The sequence below is a fragment of the Muntiacus reevesi genome, chromosome 20, assembly GCF_963930625.1.
Source record: "Muntiacus reevesi chromosome 20, mMunRee1.1, whole genome shotgun sequence".
NCBI lineage: Eukaryota > Metazoa > Chordata > Mammalia > Artiodactyla > Cervidae > Muntiacus > Muntiacus reevesi.
Window position 1 is genome coordinate 12,457,602 of NC_089268.1, and position 14,768 is coordinate 12,472,369.

General features: G+C 42.3%; 1 pseudogene; it reads left to right on the forward strand.

Annotated features, from left to right (window-relative positions):
• The first annotated feature begins 2,805 nt into the window (after positions 1 to 2,805).
• Positions 2,806 to 3,185, forward strand: LOC136151737 (large ribosomal subunit protein eL27-like; annotated as a pseudogene).
• Positions 3,186 to 14,768: the final 11,583 nt, after the last annotated feature.

Here is a 14,768-nt window from a genome sequence, read left to right on the forward strand (position 1 = left end):
GGAAGGACTCTGAGTCAGAATGATTGGCTAAGGACAACCCGGAAACTAATCCCATCACCATAAAACCCGAGACTGCAAGGCAGTTCTGCAGAGCTGTTCTCCTGGGTTCTCTTACCCTCCTGCTCTCCACCCAAGTGCTCTTTCCCAATAAAATCTCTTGCTTTGTCAGCACACGTGTGTCCCCGGACAATTCATTTCCGAGTGTTAGACAAGAGCGGTCCTCCTTCCTGCAACACTTCAAGCTAGGCTTCAACAGTATATGAGCTTCTAGATGTACAAGCTGGATTTAGAAAAGGCAGAGGAACCAGAGATCAAATTGCCAACATCCATTGGATCGTAAAAAAAAGCAAGGGAATTTCAGAAAGACATCTACTTCTGCTTCATTGACTACGCTAAAGAGATGGGAATACTAGGCCAACTTACCTGCCTCCTGAGAAACCTGATTGCTGATCTAGCCCTGCATGGACCCAAATGGTTACATTTTACCATGACTCCAGTAAGTGTAGAGGACACAGTAAGTGTAGTCATTCTTTTTGACCATCAAGCTCCTGAATCCTTTCCTGTATTTCCCACTTCTTACTATCAAAACTGAAAATTACAGATAGCCTTTTTTTAGGCTCCATTGCAGCTAGAGAGTAGGCACAATACCTAAGTGCCACCAATCACTTATTCACCTTGACCCCCACCCTCCACCCCCACCCTGCCCTCACCTGTGAGGGTGATCTGATCCTACACTTATAATACTTAGCTTCATTTGCCTCACTGTGAAACTCTGATGTCGGCAGATCTGGCCTTTATTTCAAATGTTATTTCATTCATTGTGCATTTTTTTGCATTAATTGGTATTTTAAAAAATATATTGCATTGAAATATTACTTTGATTACTGATTTTTTTGCCACCGTTATAAATCTTATGACAAGGTGAATGTCTTGCTCACCTCACTTTAACCCAACTTCAGGCCCTGAAACAATCACTCTGAATCCGTTCTGGTAAGAGTGGTGATGGCTCCATGTAGTTTCTAGAGACATCCACAGAGGTCTCATTGGCCAGAATTGCATCACATGGTCATCCTCCCTTGGAAAGCAAACTCAGCTTTTTATGATCTTCTAGAGTGGCAGGCAAAGAAGAAAGAGGTTAGTGAGGAATGAATATTAGCTCATACAGCCAATAATGTTTGCTGTGGCAGTGTATATTACTTTGCTGTTCTCTTTTAATCTATTTTACTAATCTAATTGGAGAAAGGGACTTCCCTCGTATCTCACTCAGTAGAGAAACTGCCTGCAATGCAGGAGACCTGGGTTTGATTTCCATGTCGAAAAGATCCCCTGGAAAAGGAAAATGGCAGCTCACTCCAGTATTCTTGCCTGGAGAATCCCCTGGACAGAGGATCCTGTTAGGCTACAGTCCATGGGGTTGCAGAGTCAGACAGGCCTAAGAGACTAAACCATCAAATGGAGAACAGACATAGGGCACTTAGCAGGACCCTTATTAATTGACCTCTGGTTAATGGGAACACTGAACAGAGTCATTCCCTTTGTATTTTCTATTCTATATTATCTCTGCCTTTTTATTATTTTGATATAATTCACCAAATCCAAGCTTCTGTTTTATAACAGTTTTCTCTAAAAAACTCTTGGATAAACAACCTTATAGTATATTGTCATTCTTCATCTCCGTGGGACTTGAATTACTTGGTTCAAATATTAGCACCTTTTTTTTTTCTGTCTTGCTCCTTTTCCCAGTTTCAAACCCATTAACCTTTTCCTTCTCTTTAAACATTGCTCTGAATTGTTCTTTGTCCCAAAGGTAATACCTGCTCTTCCTCCGTCAAGCTGACCTGTGATTGTATCACCAACTGAGGCTCAGCCTCCTGGCAAAGACCACAGACCCTTAGGGGATAGGCATCTTATCCCTGGCAGTGTATGTCCAGTCCTCTGGTGGCCATGACATCAACTGCCGCTGAATATTCCCTCCAGTTGAGGGCAGGAACTGTGCATGGTACCTGCTAGCCCAGAGTTTCTCAGACTTCAACGTGCAAACAAATCCCCTGGGATTCAGTTAAAAATGCAGATTCTGGACTTCCCTGGTGGTCCAGTGGTTAAGACTTCTGGCTTCCACTGGAAGGGGCATGGGTTCTCTCCCTGGTCAGGGAAGTTCAGCATGCTTCATGGTACAGCCAGAAAGGAAAAAATGAAATAAAATGCAGTTCCTGATTCAGAAGGTCTGGGGGCAGAGCTAAGATTCTGAATTTCAAACAAGTTCCCGGGTGGTTCTAATGCCACTGACCCACATACCTTGGAGTAATAAGGAATTTAAACATATATCTGGGTACTCTTTCTACCCCCTTCTGATGTCTATGTCAGAAGCTTTCTCTATCTCCTTTATACTTTAATAAAACTTTATTGCACAAAAAAATAAAAAATAAAAATAAACATATATCTGAGTGAAAAAGAAGGAGAAAATGCCCACAACCCATCAGGGCAAAGACAGAGGCAAATGAGGCATTGAGGGATGTCTCTGCAGCACTGAAGCAGGCCCTGAGCTCAGGTAGAGCCCCTGCGCTAGCATGCTCTTGATCCTGCGGGCGTGTTTCCTTTAACTGTGAGTCCTAACACCTCACCTGCACACCCTACTTCCAATCCCAGCTGCAGTCACTGCCCAGCAACATACTGGTAGGTGTTCCAGACTGCTTCCTTCCTTCCCTCCTCCCCTTTTCTTTTCTCTCCTTCTAGTATTTTGTGCTTTCTGCTGTAGCCCTGAGAGGTTGCTGCCGAAATAGGCAAGTTCGTGATACCCCGAATGTGATGCTGGTCCTGGCTGGTCACTACTCCGAGCGCAAAGCAGTCATCATGAAGAACATTGATGGCGGCACCTCAGACCGCATCTACAACCATGTTCTGGTGGCTGGAATTGATTGCTATCCCTGCAAAGTGACAAGTGCCGTAGGCAAGAAGAAAAGTGCCAAGAAGTCAAAGATCAAGTCTTCTGTGAAAGTTTATCATGCCAGTCAACTCAGGCCCACGAAGTACTCTGTGGATAACCCCTTGGACAAAGATGTAGTCAACGAGGACGTCTTCAGAGAACCTGTTCTCAAATGCAAGGCCCAACGAGAGACCAAGTTCAAGTCTGAGGAGAGATACAAGACTGCAAGAACAGATGGTTCTCCCAAAAGCTGCAGTTTTAGGTCTGTCTTGTTTCAGTCCCTAAAAACAACCACCTCCGCCCCCCAATTATGTTTTATTTATTTTAATGAACTCCTTTTAAGCAACTAGATGGCCTCACCTGGCTGAAAGTTATCATCGCAGGTAATAATGTTTATTGTGAGTATGTTGAGTAGTATATTGAGAATCACAGATTTCAGGAGAATAAATTAACTGCCAAGTGGTTAGCAATTTTCCTTTTTCTTTATATCAGTTTCAGGCATACAGATTACTTCCTAATGCACACATAAGCACAAATAGGGTCATACTGTACATGATTATTACTATGTGTAATTATGCCTGTAATATTTCACAGACACTATTGTACTCTTTTTTCAAATATTTATTTCTTTATTTGGCCATGCTGGGTCTTAGTTGTAGCACGTAGGGTCTTCCATCTTCATTGTGGCATGCGGGGACTTTGGGTCCTAATCCCCTGACCAAAGGTTGAACCCAAGCCCCCTGCATTGGGAGCCTTAGCCACTAGACCACCAGGATAGTCTCCAGTATTGTAATTTTGTTATAGTATTTGTCCATTTATATCTAAGTGATGATAGTTTAAACCCTCAAATTAAATCCTCAAATTTAAAAGCTTAATATCAAATTCATTTAATAATCCTATTCCTCAAATATGTACATAGTTACTTCCTCTGAGTTGGAAGGATTATGAGTGGTTATTATCTCTTTCTTATAATTTTCTATATTTTCCAAATTTTTCACATTAGACTCATGTAATTTTAATTTCATTTTTATTTTTATTGAAGTAGTATGGACTTGAAAAGCACAAAATTATCTACAATATTATAATGATAAATAGCAGTTCCTTGCCCCACCCACTGCCACTGGAGTTAATCAGCAAGCAGCTGCTTTCAATGCTTTTAGTTGTTTCTTCTGTTATGTATCACCTTGTTTCTTTTTTCTTTTTTTTTTTTTATCACCTTGTTTCTAAATAACATTGCTTTTTCTTAAATTTCCAATTTTAGATATTTTTTAACTACCTCAGTGAAGATGAAGATTTTTCTTAGTTGCACCACAACTTCCATATAACTTCTTCCACCACTATCATTTTCCTTAAATCAATATTTTATTCTCCAAAGAAGACATACAGATGGCCCAACAGTACATGAAAAGATGCCCAACTTTGCTAATTATTAAAGAAATGTAAATCAAAACTACAATAAGGTATCACCTCACACCAGTCAGAATGGCCATCTTCTAAAATTCAACAAATAATAGATTCTGGAGAGGGTGTGGAGAAAAGGGAACTCTCCTACACTGTTTGTGGGAATGTAAGTTAGTACACTATGGAGAACAGTATGGAGATCCCTTAAAAAACTAAGATGATCCAGCACATGATCCAGCAGTCCCACTCCTAGGTACATATCTGGAAAAAACAAAAACTCTAGTTCAAAAAGATATGCATATCATTTTGCTATGAAAACCCCAGTTTTCATAGCATCACTATTACAATAGCCAAGCCATGGAAGCAACCTGAGTGTCCACTGACAGAGGCATGGATAAAGAAGATGTGGTACATACATACAATGGAATATTGCTCAGCCATGAAAAGAAATAATGCCATTTGCAACATCATGGATGGACCTAGAGATTATCATACTAAGTGAAGTAAATCAGAGAAAGGTAGATATTATATGATATTGCTTATAAGTGGAGTTTAACAAAATGATACAAACGAACTTATTTACAAAACAGAAACAGATGCACAGACATAGAAAATCAATTTATGGGTACCACAGAGGAAAGGAGAGGAATAAATTAGGAGCTTGAGATTACCAGATGCACACTACTATAGAAAAAATAGATAAAACAAGGAGCTACTGTATAACACAGCAAAGTATATTTTAATAATCTATAATGGAAAATTATCTGAAAAAGAATATATGTGTATTTCTTATATATATGTAAAGCTGAATCACTTTGCTGTACACCTGAACCTAACACAATACTGTTAATCAACTGTACTTCAATTATAAAAGATTGTTTTTAATTCAGTGTTTATAACTGAACCAAATGACTCTGTCTTTTTTTTTAATATTTATTTACTTATTTGGCTCCACTGGGTCTTAGTTGAGGCACTCAGGATCTTAGATCTTTGTTGTAGCATGCAGGACCCTTAGTTGTGACATGCAGTATCTTTTAATTGCAGCATGCTAACTCTTAGTTGTGGCATGTGGGATCTAGTTCCCTGACCAGGGATCGAACCCAGGCCCCTGGCATTGGGAGTGCTGAGTCTTAACCACTGGACCACCAGGGAAGTCCCACTGCCCTGTCTTCTTAAGTCATTTTTTTTGTTTGTTTTCCCTGAAGTTAACAATTGCTTCGATTTTTTTCCCTTGCATAGTTTTGTTTTAAGGTATCTGTCACTGATTTATCTGCACGCTCTCTGTCAAACTGGATAGCTTTTATCAGATTATGGTCAAACAGCTCTTTTTTGTTTTTTGCTATAGGATCATCCTTCCTAGAGTTTTCTGTGTTAGCCAGCGCTCTCCAGAGAAACAGGCAACAGAGTAGAGAGAAACAGATTTGTTTTAAACATCAGAGTTGAGGAGAGGCAGCAAATTCTAAATCTGTAGGACAGGCTGGAAATTCAGGCAAGGGTTTGCAGCCTTAAGTCTGAAATCCACAGGGTAGGCAAGTAAGCTGGAAACTCAGGCAGGATTTCTATCATCTCGAGGTAAAATTCCTTCTCCCTTGGCAAACCTCAGTCTTTGCTCATAAGGCTTTCAACTGAATGGATGAGGCCCACCCACATTATGAAGTGTAATCCGCTTAATTTAACAGTCAAGTGATTATACTGTTAATGATTCTAAAATATACCTTCACAGAAACATCTGGAATGTTTGACCAAACAGGGCACCATAAACTAACCAAGTTGACACATAAAATTAACCACCACACCCTCCATTATCCTAAGTAATCTCTTCCCCATTATGTTTACTTTTTTTCTCTTTGTTTATTTCCCTCCCAGTTAATTTCATGGCCTTCTCTTTAAAATTCAACCACATCTTTCAGTAAATATGTCCCAGGTGAATTAAGACAACCCACCAAAGAGACTTTCCTGGTGATCCAGTGGTTAAGAATCCGCTTTGCTGGGCTTCCTTCGTGGCTCAGTGGTAAAGTATCCTTCGGCCAGTGCAGGAGACTCAAGTTCGATCCCTGATCCAGGAAGGTCCCACATGCTGCAGGACAGCAAAGCCTGTGTGCCGCGACTACTGAGACTGTGCTCTAGAGCCCGAGAGCCACAACTCCTGAGCCCACATATTGCAACTTTGAAGCCCAAGCACCTAGAGTCTGTGCTCTGCACCAGGAGAAGCCGCTGCAATGAGGGGCCCATGTACACAACTAGGGAAGACCCTGCTCACCGCAACTGGCCAGCAGCGAAGACCCAGCACAGCCGAAAAAAATTAATAAAATGATATGCATGTTTTTAAAAAAAAAGAATCCTCCTCGCAATGCAGGGGATGTGGGTTTGATTCTTGGTCAGGGAACTAAGATTCCACATGCGGCAGAGCAACAAACCCCATGCTCCCAATTACTGAGCCACATGACACAACAAAGATCTCTTGAGCCGCAACTGAGACCCAACGCAGCCAAATAAATAAATGACAACCCGTCAGAGAACTGGTGCTAAGGTAGGCAGAGTGGGAGAGTCGGTGGGTATCTCCTCCACCCCCATCCAGCTGCCTTCTCATTTCCATGTCTTTCCCACTGTCCCAGGAGAGCACAAAGGGACACCATATACTATGTGGTTCCTGCCAATAATAAAGGCTGGTCAGGAGAAAAAGAATTTTCTTGCAACTGTAGTTCTTAAGGGAAGCCTTAGTATAATCAGCTGGCCCTGCCACCTGGTCAACTTTATCTTAATGCTTAGGCTACAAACCTGAAAACTAAAAAAAAAAACACTAAATGCAAAAGTGACTTCATATTGCTTCTCAGTTTCAGATTTCTAGATATGCCACCAATACAGTGTACAATGATAGCTTTGGTCATGATTTTGCCTACTTAGAGTTTTTATTTTCTTTAAACTGAATGCTTAGTGATGGGGCTAAAATAATTGAGAAGTCTTAAGAAAAACAGATTTTAAATTAATTTTTTCCAAATGACTCTGTGTGTGTGCATGCACATGTGTGATTATGAGTCAGTGTTTCTTTGGGAATTGAGGGCAAAAAATCTCAAAGACAAATGCAGGATGTAAAGTGTGGCACATTACATACACTTTTCCTACCTGTCTGTTTTGAGAGTGAAAACATTCGGAGGGAGAGAATTAAACCTTTTGCAGCAAGGAGAGAAAGAGAACTACAATTTCTGAACAAAAAGGGTGACAGAAGCAAGTTCCCCAAAGAAAAAATAAATCTGAAAGTCAGAAGTGAATAGGATCAGATGTCCATTGATCTCTTTGTACTTAGATGGGAACCTTCCTAAAATGAGTGAGTTTCTGAGGCTCCCATTGTTGAAAATTTTTTCTTTCAGTTGGTGGGGTGGAGAGATGAATCACAAGACTCTCAGGCTCCCTTAGGAATGTGCTCAATCTTCCCATGTTTGCAGAAGCCCCAGAATTGTCCTAACTGCCAGATGATAGCTGATCTCATGTATTCCCTAAAAATAGAGGCATGTGAATCCCAGTTGTTCTAAATAGAAGTAATAGGACACACTAAAGTGTTCCATATATGTAAGTTTGGAAAATGCTGGATTAAGTAAAATTATGTGAGTTTCTTTTTTCCACTTTTTCTTTTCTTTTTTTCTCTTTTTCTGGGGGGCCATGCCACATAGTTTGTGGGATTTCAGGTACCTGACCACAGATTGAACCTGTGCCACAGCAGCAAAAGCACCGGGTCCTACCCACTGGCGTGCGTGCGTGCTAAGTCGTTCCAGTCACATCCAACTCTATGCAACCCTATGAACTGTAGCGCACCAAGCTCCTCTGTCCAATGGGATTCTCCAGGCAAGAGTACTGGAGTGGGTTGCCATGCCCTCCTGCAGGGATCGAACCTGCGTCTCTTCCGCCTCCTGCACTGGCAAGTGGCTTCTTTACCACTAGCGCCACCTAGGAAGTTCCCCTCCCCACTAGACCGCCAGAGAGTTCCCTATATGAGTTTCTTTATTGCAGGACTTAGGTCCTTAAATATCATCGTGACTCTCCATCAGAAATGTTTGTTGAATAGTGAAGAACACAGATCTAACTAGTGATCATGGGGGGAGGGGTGTGTAGGAGAAAAGGGCCAAGAGGATCATTTGCTCATTCTTGTAGCTTCAAGTCAAAGGAACAAAGTTCTCATAAATTCCCCCTTTGTTCTAAATTGCTAAGAGCTATTTCAGACTTCAGTCTTATCAGAGCTAGAGATCGTTTCCTCTAATCCTTCCATGTTACAGGTGTGAAAACTTGGCCTAAGGAGAGTTGCCTGAAGTCATAGGTGAATTAAAATATGAACTCCGGTTAGACCCAGCTTTCCTGGCTTCCTGTTTATTGATCTTTGTCCTGCCCTGCGTATCCATGAGAGTGAATCCACAAACTAGTAAGGAGCTGTGCTACTGCACGGTTTTGACAAATCTGTCTGTAATCAAAAACAAGATCTAAGCCAAGCTGATGGCCCATGTTATTTCAAACAAATCTCAATATGGCAAAATAAGTCCTACTGCCATGGGCATTTGAAGCAACAGGATTTGACATGTGCTTTCAACACCAGATTCTTCATTTATCCCTGAGCCCATCGCCCCAGGATGTCTTCTTTGAAAACTGAATTGTAAGTCATATAGATGTCACGTCCATCTGTCTTTGAAAGTGTTAGTTGCTCAGTCTTAGCTAACTTTTTGAGACCCCATGAACTGTAGTCCACCAGGCTCCTCTGTCCATGAAATTCTCCAGGCAAGAATACTGGAGTGAGTTGCCATTTCCTCCTCCAGGGGGGTCTTCCTGACCCAGGGATCAAACCTGGGTCTTCTGCATTGCAGGCAGATTCTTTACCATCTGAACCACCAGGAAAGCCCCCATCTCTCTTTACAAAGCTTTTATTTTTTTAATTAAAAAAATTTATTTTTATTAGTTTTGGCCATGCTATGCAGCATGCAGGATATTATTTCCCCGACCAGGGATGGAACCCATGACACTTGCAGCGGAACTATGGAGCCCTAACCACTAGACCACATGGGACATCCCTATACAGCTTTTAAAAAGGTTTGTGTTGTTCAAAAAATAGTTCAAGGATTATAAAAGGTTCAAAGTGAAAAATCTCATTCCTACCTCTGTCTCCTACCCTCCCATCCTTCACCTTTCCTCTCCACATAGTTAGCTGCTATTTAGTGTTCTGTGTATCCTTTTTGAGTTCCCATATTTATAAAGCCACAAAATGGCATTATCTCGTTGTTAGGCAAGACTCTTCCCCTTCAGCCTCTTTAGAAAAAAAGAGGATTATACCAATTCTCTCCAAGGGCCCTTCTCTCTGACCTTCTCAGAGGCTGGGAATGTTTTAAGCCCCTTGCTGCTTGATGCAGTTTGACCTTTTGGAAAATCACACTTGCAAGGCTGGTTTTGTTGGTGACCTCAAATTTAGGGCATTCAGGGTGTGGCTTGCAGACTCTGGTATTTAAGAAAATCCAATATACAAATGTCAACATTTCCAAAGCAAATTAGGGAGTGGCTCTTTGTATTACAAATGAAACTTGCAAAATGATTCACCAAAGGCATCTTTTACGTGTTTACATATATTTACTTACTAAATAAATAGTACTTGGTACAACATTCAGAAAAATATACTATGAAAACTCTCTGTCCTGATCCCAGGTCACCAAGCTCTCCTCCCCACAGGCCACCTTTGTCACCAGTTTCTTGTTTTTCCCATATTCTTTGTATATGCAAAATATACCCGTATAGATCCTTTTCTGAAAAGAGCACTCCAAACACACTGCTTTGTACCTTTGTATTCTTCACTGAAAAAGATATCGAAAAATCCTTTCACATATGGACAAGTGGAACTGCCTCATTGTATAATTTTTCAGTGATGGATATACCAAAATAAATTAATCTAAAATGGGTCATTTGGGAATTCCCTGGAGGTTCACTGGTTAGGCCTGGGCACTTTCATTTCGGGGCCCAGGTTCAATTCCTGGTGGAGGAACTAAGATCCCACAAACTGCACAGCATGACCGAGAGAAAAAAAACAAATAATAATGAAAGGGGTCTTTCTTTTTTCACAGTGAACTCCATTCATCCATGGACAATCTGATTTAATCCCTAACATCCTGTTTTCAGTTGCACTGTGTTACAGAAAGGAGATTCTCCCAGGGTGCTTCCCTTTCTGCACATCAGAACAGGTGTCAGTGCCTACGGATGTCTGTGAGTTCCTGCTCAGTCGAGTCCAACTCTCTGTGACCTTATGGACTGTAGCCTGTCAGGCTCCTCAATCCATGGAATTTTCCAGGCAAGAATGCTGGAGTTGGCAGCCATTTCCTACTCCAGGGCATCTTCCTGACCCTGGGGTTGTACCTGCGTCTCTTGAGTTTTCTGTATTAGCAGCAGGCGGATTCTTGACCACTGCACCACCTATGGAAGCCCCGTCTGTAGGTGAACTTGTTCCAAACAGAAACTCACAGTTTTCACCTCCTAAATCTTTTTTTTTTTTTTAACTGACAAAAGTTCTCACATATTTATTACTGAGTCAATCAACTAAGAGAAAAATCATTTTCTCAAGAAAACACATCTAGCTGTCCAGAGACTGATGTTTTCAGTGATATGGTAGAAAACAAGTGACTTGATATAGAATGAATATGTGTTCCATCTCCTTGTGCAATTCCTTATAGACCCAGCTTGTTCTCCTCTTGGAGTTCTATCTAATTCAGTTTTCAGCCAAATCCACTGCTGAATGGGCTCTGCTTTTGTTTCTTGGCCAGGAATTGCTGATCCTGAATGTCTTGTGAGAAGACATGGTGATGAACAAGAGTCCTCACCTCCTAAATCTTAAGACTGAATCTCAGACTGCTTCAAGACCCTCAGATCTTAATCTTTTTTCTCCCCTTTGGCTGTGCCATGTCACATATGGGCTGCAGTGGAATGATGAAGACTGGACCGCCCAGGAACTCCCCTCAAAGCTTAATCTCAAACTTTTTAGAATAAGTTGCTTTCTCTCTCACTGTCTCTCCAGCTGCTCCTTATTACTGAAGCTGAACAAACTGGTGTAGCATTTTTTTTAAGCACTGAGCTTTTGCTATCTGCTTCCCTCTCTGAGACTCTGTAACCACTAGCAGTGCTTATCTGGGTGGTCCCCAGCTCTGCCCTCATAAGAATAAAAATTCTCTACAGTCATACTCAGTTAATATATTATTGGTTAGTTGAATATGCAATCAGGCTCTATGTACTCTATAAGTAGTAGGTACTATGATTATTGGAGAAGGAAATGGCAACCCACTCTGGTACTCCTGCCTGGAAAATTCCATGGATGGAGGAACCTGGTAGGCTGCAGGCCATGGGATTGCAAAGAGTAGGACACGACTGAGTGATTTCACTTTCTTTCTATAGCTCCTTTTGGAGAAGGAAATGGCAACCCACTCCAGTGTTTTTGCCTGGAGAATCCCATGGACAGAGGGGCCTGGTGGGCTACAGTCTATGGGGTTGCAGAGAGTCGGACACGACAGAGCAACTAACACACACTATGATTATATCTTGTGTTTCATATCCCAACCCAAAGAAAGACATGATACCCACGAATATTTTATAATCCCAATCCTGGATGACCTCTTATTTCACTTAAAATATTCACTTCCCTTAGTTCTGTGACATGACAGTCTCCGGCTTCTCTTCCTACCTTCCCAGTTTCCTTTGCTGATTCTTCTTCCTCTACTGGGTCTTTCCCCAAGTGTCATGCTTTATCCTCTTCGCTCTCCCTGAGGCCTGTCCATGACTTCTGAGGCTCCAGAGACGAACCCTGTGTTCTGATCAAGGGATGTTTACAGCCCACATCTCTTCTCTGAGTTCCAGGCTCCTGAACCCTGCAGCCTCCCTGCCATCTCTACTTGAATTGACTGAGATGAAGCCTCTGCCACCTAGAGGAATCAGAGCTCAAAACAGAAATACAGGTACAGAGACAGAAGGCTTTGCTTGTGCAAATGGAATTCGTACCGATTCTACTGGCTATTTCAGATCTGCTTTCTCCAATTCTTTGATTTCACTAACCCTTCCCACCCACTGACCCACCCCAGTTAGCCACTTGACACCCTTGTCCAGCCTTTTCTCCACCTATTTAGGCCAGTTTCCTACCTGGGCTTCGGCTTGTGTCACTTCCTACCTCCCATTTGCTAATGAAGGCCCGCCCCACCTCCATCCTCTCTCCTTCACCTGCTCTCCCTACTTGGACTTCCTGTCGATGTCTATTAAAGTTCCCCAACCTGAGAGCCTCTTTCTTTGACCTCCTATCCAGCTCCCACTACTGCCTTTTTACCATTCTCTTCACAGCCAAATTTCATGAAAATCTCTCTCTCTCTACCATCTTTATTTCTATACCTCCCATATCTCAGCCTCCCACAACTTTTCTTTCTTCCCTCAATCTGCTGAAACTACTCTTGACAAAGGCAACAGTCTCCCGTGTTTAATCAAACAGTCTTCGTGTTGCTTTGACCTCTCTGAAGCATTTGCCACTGTTGACCAGTCCTCGATCCCCCTTCCCTTGCTGTTTTCCTCATGGTGCTCTTTCATAGGTGGTTCTGGGTGGCTCATTGGATAAATGCCAGTCCAGGGACTGCATTGTCTTTCTACCTCCACAAACAGCTATCTCTAACTCGCCCTTCAGGTCTCCGCTCAGGGCATCCTTCCCTGTCCCCCCAGACCAGTCTGCAGGGCTTCCTGTGTGTGCATTGCCAGAGTAGCAATTATCACAGGTTGCAATTAGATGTGTAGGGTCATTCTACACCAGTGGCTCTTCCCCTGAGTCATATCTAATTTCCAGGGACTCCTGTAGTGACAAGACACAAGGGGGAGTGACTTTCTGCTCCTGAATATCACCTGTGATGCTGGCCAGGCTGAAATGTACTGAGAGCTCATGGTCTTTATGAATCCTAGCTTTTATAGGGATCTGAATGCTTCCCTTCATCCTCCTCATGTATTTACATTTCCCCCCTGCTACGTTTTTCCGGACTTTGTCCAAAGCGATCATTGGTAATGATTAAAGCAGCAGGGCAGCCTGATGGTGGCCACACAGCCTCTTTGTGTGAAATTTTGCCTAGCAACCACTGAAGACGCCGAAACAGTTGTCAGGGAGCTCTTCTCATCCCATTTCTAAGTCCACCCAGAAGACCTGGTCTGCTAATGTGGGCACAGAACCGGGCCTTTTGTGGAATGCACTAGCTCCTGAGTTCCCCAGTCACCCTCTCCTCCGTCTGGGGACCCTGAGCTTATCCAGAGGTCAAGTCAATTCTGGCCAACCTTCTGTGTTGTCTCCCCACAGGAGTCCTTCTTTCTGTTTCTCAAAGCCAGGAAAAGACTCCTCTTTCAGCGGAGTCCACCCTTCCCTGAGTTGAGACAACAAATATTAAGTTCACCAAATGGGGGGAAAGACCAGAGAGAAAAGAAGATGCTGGGGACAAAAGTCACCAGTTAATACTGCAAAGCAGCCTCCCGACATAGGTGCTGTGGATGAGAATCAGGGGAAACAGGGATTTAGAGGCAATAGATGCGTCCAGAACTGGCTGATGCCTTTAGTTGATAAATAGACATAGTGGGTCAGATGGGAAAGAATCTGCCTGCAATGTGGGAGACCTGGGTTTGATCCCTGGGTTGGGAAAATCCCCTGGGGAAGGAAATGGCAACCCACTCCAGTATTCTTGTCTGGGAAATCCCTTGGAGAGGTGGGCTTACTGTCCATGGGGTCACAGAGAGTTGGACACGACTGAGTGACTAACACTTTGAGACATGACAAAGGAAAGAAATCATTTTGCCAGCGAGTAGGAAAGGGGCTGTTTCATCTTCAGCGTTACACAGAGGAATTTCTGGGGGGAAGTGTGAAGAGTTTGTGATGGTTGAATCACAAAGGGTATGAGTCATTGTAACTATTAAGAAAAATAAAACATGCTTATGCCTAAATGTAGGTAGCCAGAAACTTAATAATCACCCACATATCTCCCCTTAATTACCTAATTAATCTAATTACCTCCTACCATCTTTTGACTTTTCTCTTTCCACACATCCCCACGTATTAGTTATTACCTAAATGACACAACAGTCACCTAAACAAAAAAAAAACCCTACACAGGTTTCCAAGAGAAGCCGCATGTTTGAGAAAGACTCCCGTTATATTTCATGTAACTCTATATTAACATGCCTCCTTTTTTTAGAATCTCAAACTCTGAAAGGAGAATATAAGATGTAAGTGGAAGGCAAAGTGACCTCATGCTTTTATGCAAACACTGTTGGTTCTCTAGGGGCAGGAAGCTGACTCCAGAAGTCTCTTGCTTTTTGATAATCCCTCAGGACACAGCAAAACAAGCATAAAGTGTGTGAATACAGGTGACTAAAACTTAACTCTGCCAGCACAGAATATGTCCAGTTGCCTGCTCTCTCAATA